Raw genomic sequence first — 9,445 nt, 5'->3', positions numbered from 1 at the left:
AAAGGAAATTCGGTCAGTCTTGAGTAGTGTTCCTGTCTTCAACGCACCTTCCTCGACGATGCTTCGGAGCTTGGTCACACTAGACAAATGCATGGTCTCTAACATTGGAAATCCCCTTGAATCTCCAGAGCTGCCTATTCCCAAGTCTCTCATGTTGGAGTAATTCCTTAGTTTTAGAAATTTCAAAGTGGACAACCTCTCCAATGGAGGAAGCTCCTTCACATAATGACTACCATCCAATTCTAACCTTTCCAGCTGTTGAAAGTCACACATCCATTTGGGCAATTTCACTCCAATGTAATCATCCAATACAAGACTCTGCATCTTCTGCATCTCTTCTGGTGTCTGTATCCAGACAAATGACATGGCAGCTTTAGCAGAGTTTTGGATTTCCTTAGTTTCATTGCATTGCTTGATGATGCCAAATCGACTTAAGTTGGAGATCACATTTACACTGACTAAAGTGTATGATATGCAAACCTAGATGGGGTAGTGTTTCTGCCTCTGCAAGTATCTTTGATCCTAAAGACCTCTACTACTGTTGATCTTGATAGGTTAAACAAATACATGTAGCATTTACACAAAATCAGAAATAAAGATATCTTTTCACAATACAAATTCATTAAAAATACTTTAACTCAATTTAATTATGAATAACAGAAATTACAAATTATTGACTAATGGAAAGACCATAATCCTAGAATTTACAGATTATTATACTTCAATTAAATATTACATTTTGAAATTTCTAACTATCATCTAAATTTCCTTGAATAATGTGTGGAGGTGCATTTTCATGTTATTGTCCTCCCAAGTTATTTGTTCCCACCAATGTTTATCACCATATATTATTAAATGATCTAACTTTTCCATCCCTTTGGGAAATTTCCTCAAGCCGAAACACTTCTGTATCTTCAAAACACAGAGTTTGAGCAGTGTTCCTGTCTTCAACACACCTTCCTCAGAGATGCTTCGGAGCTTGGTCACACTAGACAAATGCATGGTCTCTAACATCGGAAATCCCCTTGAATCTCTAGAGCTGCCTATTTCCAAGTCTCTCATGTTGGAGTAATTCCTTAGTTTTATAAATTTCAAAGTGGACAACCTCTCCAATGGAGGAAGCTCCTTCACATAGCGACTGCCATCCAATTCTAACCTTTCCAGTTGTTGAAAGTCACACATCCATTTGGGCAATTTCACTCCAATGTAATCATCCAATACAAGACTCTGCAACTTCTTCATCTTCTACATCTCATTGGGAAGATTGTACTTAAGATTATCCCTATTTATGTGATGCAAATATCAATGCCTCATTTCTGGCCAATTTCCCATTATGGTTGCTAGTGCATCAAACTTTGAAACTAAGACTAAACGGAGCTCTATAAGGTTTGTGAGATCCTTCAGAGACACAACATTTGTGGAATCATTCAAAGCTTTTTCCATACCCATACTCAAAACCCGACTTTTCAATGAAGTGATTTTAGACATCTCACTTGCCAATGATGTAGACTTTGCAGTCTGAAAGATCCAAGAATTGAAGCCTAGAAATATTGCATATAGCTGGAGGCAATTCCTTGATGTTAGTAGAACTCAATGTGAGAATTCAAGCAATGTGATTTGAGTGACCGATGTTGGCAGTGACTCTATTTGGGTATGGGAGAGATCAAGAACCCTCAAAGCAGAGCTTCATTAGAAATTTCTCTGGAATAGGATAAATTAATGGATTTTCAAATAAGATTAAACTCGCCGGCTTGGGGCACATGAAATCTTCTGGCAATTTCTATGTCAGCTTATGTGAGTTGGCAATGTCTACGCTTTCAACTATCCCTTGAAATGAGTGAATTTTGTATGCACAGTTTAAGTTTATCCAAGACAAACAATCCAACACCAATCTGCATCCTCTCTTGAGGCTACCGTGGAATATTTGTTCCACAAAACTACATCATACTTACATAATATGCACCTATTTTGATTATGATGTGAATTTATATTTTGCTTAATAAGAACTTCTTTAATGAACCTGAATTATGTTGGTTATCTAACATATTAATCCAACATGTTTGCTAAGTTTTGCAGTAACAATTGTTAGGATATTCCAACACATAGGATATAGTTAAGTTCAACTTGGTCTAGTATAGAGTTAGGTTAGAGTTAGGTAAAGTGTGTTTCTTTACCGTTGTACATTTTGTAACTTACAATCCGACGGTCACAATATGTAGTGATCCGACGGTTCACTCTCACCTCAGTATTACCGACACTTGATCTGTGGCTTGACACCCGATTGGTCCATGAGTTCTATTTAAAGCGCATGGAGGGTCATTGTTCGGGTAATCCGTGCATGAGAGAAGCTTACGTAAATTTTCATTCTTTGATTAATAAATTGCCTGTAGTACCCACGTTGGGACAGGCCGTGGACTGTTTCCCTCCTTGCACTCTGAGGGTTTTAACCACGTCAAAAATACTGGTGTATTTATTTGAGATCTGGTTGTGAGCGGTGTCCTTTTGGTATTCTTTCTGTGGAACTTACCCTGTAAATTCCTACATGGTATCGGAGCTATTTGAGGGCCGCGTCCATTGGTGATCCAAATCTGAAGCCGGTAGAACTGCATGCGGCTGTCGTTTCCTAGATCTGTTGTTTCTGACTGCTTTCGGGTCAAGAGGACTGCTCTGTTGTGTTCGGAGCATCTGTTCCAGTGAGGAACCCCTTTCGTTTCACGCGAAAAGGTTTCCGGTAGCCCTAGCTATGTCATTTTTCAGATCGGGAGGTATACAGTGTTTCTTTTGCAGTTTACTGTTATTTTCTCTCTGCTTATTTCGGTCTCAGTTTATTTAGCCTTTTTTTTTAACCGGATCTATACCTTTCATTTCTGCGTATGCTCTTTGCCCTGCGACTCTGTGCGATCTGGGCAAATCAGAAACAGAAAGGAAGGATTTTTCTCATGCGTATGCTCTTTTCCCTGCACCTTAGTGTGATCTCGGAAAATCAGAAACATTGAGAAAAATATTTAGTTTTTCGGCTAAAGCTAACTTTGATATTTTTTTTAAATTTCTAGTTTTTTGGCTAAAGCTAACTTCGAGCCGCAAGGTTCGTTTTTCTTTGCATATTCATGTTGGGTTTTGTGTTTTGTGTTTTGTAGGGAAAAAGAGCTTTCTCAAGGCAAGCACGCAAACCAAGGCCCCCCCCCCTCTCTCTCTCTCTCTCTCTCTCTCTCTCTCTCTCTCTCTCTCAAATTCTTTGTATAGATCAATTGGTTCAAAGCTATTTTAAGAGAGTAGAGGTCTTGGGTTCAAGTCTCCATTTTGTGGGGGCGGATTTTTTCATTGCTGCACATTCGCGCACTTTGCCGGCAACGTCAACTTGTCGGAAAACTCTTGTATTTAACCCATACTCGTCCTGATCTTTCCTTTGCTGTTGGCCTTGTTGCTCGTTTTATGCAAAACCCCCGTGAAAGTCATTGGAAAGCAGCTAAAAGAATACTTCGTTATGTTCGAGGTACAGTACAGTTTGGGATTCATTACAGTGCCAAAGCAGCTCCTCTGTTAGTTGGTTTCACTGATTCTGATTGGGCTGGTGACCCTGATGATCGGAAGTCTACTGCCGGTTATGTCTTCACTCTTGGTTCAGGACCTATTACATGGGCTTGTAAGAAACAGGCTGCCATTTCTCTTTCGTCAGCAGAAGCAGAGTATCGTGGTGCCGTGGAAGCTAGTAAGGAAGCCTTGTGGCTTCGTCAGATCCTATCAGAGTTTGGCTTTGAGAAGCAGCATCCAACCACACTTTGGTGTGATAATCAAAGCGCCATTCAGCTATGCAAAGATCCAGTCCAGCATCAGCGCAGCAAACACATTGAACTACACATGCACTTCATCAGAAAGCTCATTCATGACCATGTTCTTGAAGTGCAATATTGTCCAACAGATGATCAGGTTGCAGACATCTTCACAAAGGCTCTCAGAGAGGCGAAGTTCACTAAACTTCGATATATGCTTGGAGTTCAGGAAGTTGTCACTAAGGGGGGATAGGCTCTAGTGCCTCCTTCCTTCTCCTATTGTGTCATATTTGTAAATCCTTCAATCCTATCCCAAGTTGTTCTTAAGGGGGGATGTTAGGATATTCCGACACATAGGATATAGTTAAGTTCAACTTGGTCTAGTATAGAGTTAGGTTAGAGTTAGGTAAAGTGTGTTTCTTTACCGTTGTACATTTTGTAACTTACAATCCGACGGTCACGATATGTAGTGATCCGACGGTTCACTCTCACCTCGGTATTACCGACACTTGATCCGTGGCTTGACACCCGATTGGTCCATGAGTTCTATTTAAAGCGCATGGAGGGTCATTGTTCGGGTAATCCGTGCATGAGAGAAGCTTATGTAAATTTTCATTCTTTGATTAATAAATTGCCTGTAGTACCCACGTTGGGACAGGCCGTGGACTGTTTCCCTCCTTGCACTCTGAGGGTTTTAACCACGTCAAAAATACTGGTGTATTGATTTGAGATCTGGTTGTGAGCAGTGTCCTTTTGGTATTCTTTCTGTGGAACTTACCCTGTAAATCATCTATTGTTGATTACCATAGAAGCTATTCAAATTGTTGTTATGATCTCTGTCTCATTTTTTGTCGTAAGCTCCGAGAAGGCCATCAACGTGGTGTTGATGAAGCAGAGTCTGCTCAAAATAAATCTCAGGAAATATCTAATGCTCTTGTTCGAGACAATCTTTGTGCTTTAGAAAGGAGAATTCTACATCTTGGGGAACCTGAGGGAGTACCGCCAGAAGCACAGGCATGTCTCCATGAAGGTGGTGAAGAATTGGGCGCATCAGATATTGGAAGGATTGCATTATCTTCATAATCATAACCCTCGCATAATTCATAGAGATCTAAATTGCAACAATATATTCGTGGATGGCAATAGTGGTGTTCTGAAGATCAGGGACCTGGGTTTGGACGCTATCCTGACAAATGATCATGTTGCACACACTATCATTGGTACACATGAATTTATGACTCCATAATTATATGAAGAGGTTTATGATGAACATGTAGATGTTTATTCCTTTGGCATGTGCTTACTGGAGATGGTTACTCTAGAGATTCCTTGCAGCGAGTGTCGTAATGTTGCTCACATTTATAAGAGGGTGAGTTCTAGTATAAAGGTTGCATCATTGCAAATGGTTACTGATTTAGAGACGAGGAAATTTATTGAAAAATTCCTGGCACCAGCATTGGTGAGGCCTTCTGCTATAGATATTCTTATGGACCCCTTTTTTAGAGGACTCAAAGTGAGCAGCTAGTACATGTACATGTTATAGGCTATACTTTCTATTGCAATGAACTTGTATAATGATATTTTGTGTTTTGGGGTGTTTTAGAACCTACTTGGGTGTTTGATTGAGAAGTATAGGACATTTGTTTGAGCCTATATGTTTATTTTCAACGTCACCAGTTATTTTGAGAATTGAGACAGGGGTTTCTGTCAGGATTTGTAGAAAATGTTGTTAAAGATGATGATGAAAAAGCTAGGAGTAACATATATTTTATGTATGATGAGGTTTTGAGTAATTATTTGTATTTCTCTTAATTCTAGAAATATGATAGATGCAATCTGATAGACAGTTATACAATTGCTTGAGAAGATTGGAATTGATGCTAATCATAGTGGATACCCTCAAAGTATGCTTTTTCAATCATTTGAAAAATGTGCTCCATCGTAGAGTTGAACACAATTCCCTGTTTTATGTAAAACACTTATGTGAGGAGTTCTTCCAAATGTGATGTGAGGTTACACATCGTTTTTCTAGCTTTTTCAATATCCAACATGTTCAATGGTTTATTCCATCCAGGCAATTGAGATTGGGAAATAAGTTAACTGGTTGCAGAATCAAACTTTAAAGGAATTTTGGTCAGTGTTGAGCAGTGTTCCTGTCTTCAACACACCTTGCTCAGCGATGCTTCGGAGCTTGGTTGCACTAGACAAATGCATGGTCTCTAACATTGGAAACCCCCCTAAATCTCCATAGCTGCCTATTCCCAAGTCTCTCATGTTGGAGTAATTCCTTAGTTTTAGAAATTTCAAAGTGGACAACCTCTCCAATGGAGGAAGCTCCTTCACATAGAGACTACCATCCAATTCTAACCTTTCCTGCTGTTGAAAGTCACACATCCATTTGGGCAATTTCACTCCAATGTAATCATCCAATAAAAGACTCTGCATCTTCTGCATCTCTTCTAGTGTCTGTATCTAGACAAATGACATGGAAACTTTAGCAAAATTTTGGATTTCCTTAGTTTCATTGCATTGCTTGATGATGCCAAATCGACTTAAGTTGGAGATCACATTTACACTGACTAAAGTGTATGATATGAAAACCCGGATGGGGTAGTGTTTCTGCCTCTGCAAGTTTCTTTGATCCTAATACTAAACAGAGCTCTATAAGATTTGTGAGATCCTTCAGAGCCACAAAATTTTTGGGATCATTCAAATCTTTTTCCATACCCATACTCAAAACTCGTCTTTTCAACGAAGTGAGTTTAGACATATCACTTGGAAATGATTTTAAGACTTCGCAGTCTGAAAGATCCAAGAATTGAAGCCTAGAAAGACTGCATATAGCTGGAGGTAATTCCTTGATGTTAGTAGAACTCAATGTGATAAATTCAAGCAATGTGAGTTGAGTGACCGATGTTGGTAGTGACTCTATTTGGGTATGGGAGAGATCAAGAACCCTCAAAGCATTGAGCTTGATTAGAAAGTTCTTTGGAATATGATAAATTAATGGAGTTTCAGATAAGATTAAACTCACCAGCTTGGGGCACATGAAATCTTCTAGTAGTTTCTGAGCCAGCTTCTGTGAGTTGGCAATGTCTATGCTTTCAACTATCCCTTGAAATGAGTAAATTATGTATGCATAGTTTAAGTTTATATGAGACAAACAGTCCAACACCAATCTGCATCCTTTCTTGAGGCTATCGTAGAAGATTTGTTCTACAAAACTACATCATACTTACATAATATGCACCTATTTTAATTATGATGTGAATTTATATTTTGTTTAATAAAAACTTCTTCAAAGAACCTGAATTATGCTGGTTATCTAACATATTAATCCAACATGTTTGCTAAGTTTTGTAGTAACAATTGTACATCGTCTATTGTTGATTACCATAGAAGTTGCCCAAATTGTTGTTATGATCTCTGTCTCATTTGTTGTCATAAGCTCCGTGAAGGCCATCAACCTGGTGTTGATGAAGCAGAGTCTGCTCAACATAAATCTCAGGAAAGATCTAATGCTCTTGTTCGAGACAATCTTCGTGCTTTAGCAAGGAGAATTTTGCACCTCGGGGACCCTGAGGGAGTACCGCCATAAGCACAAGCATGTCTCCATGAAAGAGATGAAGAATTATGCGTGTCCCATATTGGAAGGATTGCATTATCTTCATAATAATAACCCTCACATAATTCATAGAGATCTGAATTGCAAAAATATATTCATGAATGGAAATAGTGGTATTCTGAAGATTGGGGACCTGGGTTTTGCCGCTATCCTGACAAATGATCATGTTGCGCACACTATCATTGGTACACCTGAATTCATGGCTCGAGAATTATATGAAGAGGTTTATGATGAACATGTAGATGTTTATTCCTTTGGAACGTGCTTACTGGATATGGTTACTCTAGAGATTCCTTACAGCGAGTGGCGTAATGTTGCTCACATTTATAGGAAGGTGAGTTCTGGTATAAACGCTGCATCATTGTAAATGGTTACTGATTTAGAGACAAGGAAATTTATTGAAAAATGCCTGGCACTAGCGTTGGTGAGGCCTTCTGCTGTAGAGCTTCTTATGGACCCTTTTTTTAGAGGACTCCAAGTGAGCAACTGGTACATGTACATGCTATATGTTATACTCTATATTGCAATGAACTTGTATAAGGATATTTTGTGTTTTGGGGTGTTTTAGAACCTACTTGGGTGTTTGATTGAGAAGTATAGGACATTTATTTGAGCCTATATGTTTATTTTCAATGTCACCAGTTATTTTGAGAATTGAGACGGGTTTCTGTCAAGATTTGTAGAAAATGTTGTTAAAGATGATGATGAAAAAGCTAGGAGTAACAGATATTTTGTGTATGATGGGGTTTTCAGTGATTATTTGTATTTCTCTTAATTCTGGAAATATGATAGATGCAGTTTGATAGACAATTATACAAGTGCTTGAGAAGATTGGAATTGATACAAATCACAGTGGATACCCTCAAAGTATGCTTTTTCAATCATTTGAAAAATGTGCTCCATGGTGGAGTTGAACACAGTTCCATGTTTTATGTAAAATAGGATGGGAGGGGTTCTTCCAAATGTGATGTGAGGTTACACACCGTTTTTCCAGCTTGCTTAATATCCAACATGTTCAATGATTTATTCCATCCAAGGAACTGAGATTAGGAAGTAGGTTAACTGGTTGCAGAAGCACACTTTAAAGGAAATTTGGTCAGTGTTGAGCAGTGTTCCTGTCTTCAACACACCTTCCTCAGCAATGCTTCAAAGCTTGGTCACACTAGACAAATGCATTGTCTCTAACATCTAAAATCCCCCTGAATCTCTAGAGCTGTATATTCCCAAGTCTCTCATGTTGTACTAATTCCTTAGTTTTAGAAATTTCAAAGTGGGAAACCTCTCCAATGGAGGAAGCTCCTTCACATAGCGACTGCCATCCAATTCTAACCTTTCCTGCTGTTGAAAGTCACACATCCATTTGGGAAATTTCACTCCAATGTAATCATCCAATACAAGACTCTGCATCTTCTACATCTCTTCCAGTGTCTGTATCCAGACAAATGACATGGCAGCTTTAGCAGAGTTTTGGATTTCCTTAGTTTCATTGCATTGCTTGATGATGCCAAATCGACTTAAGTTGGAGATCACATTTACACTGACTGAAGTGTATGATATCCAAACCCAGATGGGGTAGTCTTTTTGGCTCTGCAAGTATCTTTGATCCTGAAGGCCTCTACTACTGTTGATCTTGATAGGTTAAACAAATACATGTATCATTTACACAAAATCAGAAATAAAGATATCTTTTCACAATACAAATTCATTAAAAATACTTTAACTCAATTTAATTATGAATAACAGAAATTACAAATTATTGGCTAATGGAAATACCATAATCCTAAAATTTACAAATTATTATACTTCAATTAAATCTATCATCTAAATTTCCTTGAATAATGTGTGGAGGTGCATTTTCGTGTTATTGTCCTCCCAAGTTATTTGTTCCCACCAATGTTTATCACGATATATTATTAAATGATTTAATTTTCCATCCCTTTGGGCAGTTTCCTCAGTTCGAAACACTTTTGTATCTTCAAAACATGGAGTTTGAGCAGTGTTCATGTCTTCAACACACCTTCCTCAGAGATGCTTTGGAGCTTGGTCACAC

The 9,445-nt window shown here is 38.5% G+C and overlaps 1 pseudogene; it reads left to right on the top strand.

The window, feature by feature from the left end:
• The first annotated feature begins 5,079 nt into the window (after window positions 1-5,079).
• LOC149250925 (putative serine/threonine-protein kinase WNK11 pseudogene) lies at window positions 5,080-7,963 on the top strand (annotated as a pseudogene).
• Window positions 7,964-9,445: the final 1,482 nt, after the last annotated feature.

The sequence above is a fragment of the Pinus tabuliformis genome, chromosome 7 (genome assembly GCF_031772625.1).
Source record: "Pinus tabuliformis cultivar Carrire ecotype Pingquan chromosome 7, CPIR1, whole genome shotgun sequence".
Taxonomy (NCBI): domain Eukaryota; kingdom Viridiplantae; phylum Streptophyta; class Pinopsida; order Pinales; family Pinaceae; genus Pinus; species Pinus tabuliformis.
Note: the sequence above shows the minus strand (reverse complement) of the source record. Positions and strands in the feature narration are given on the sequence as shown.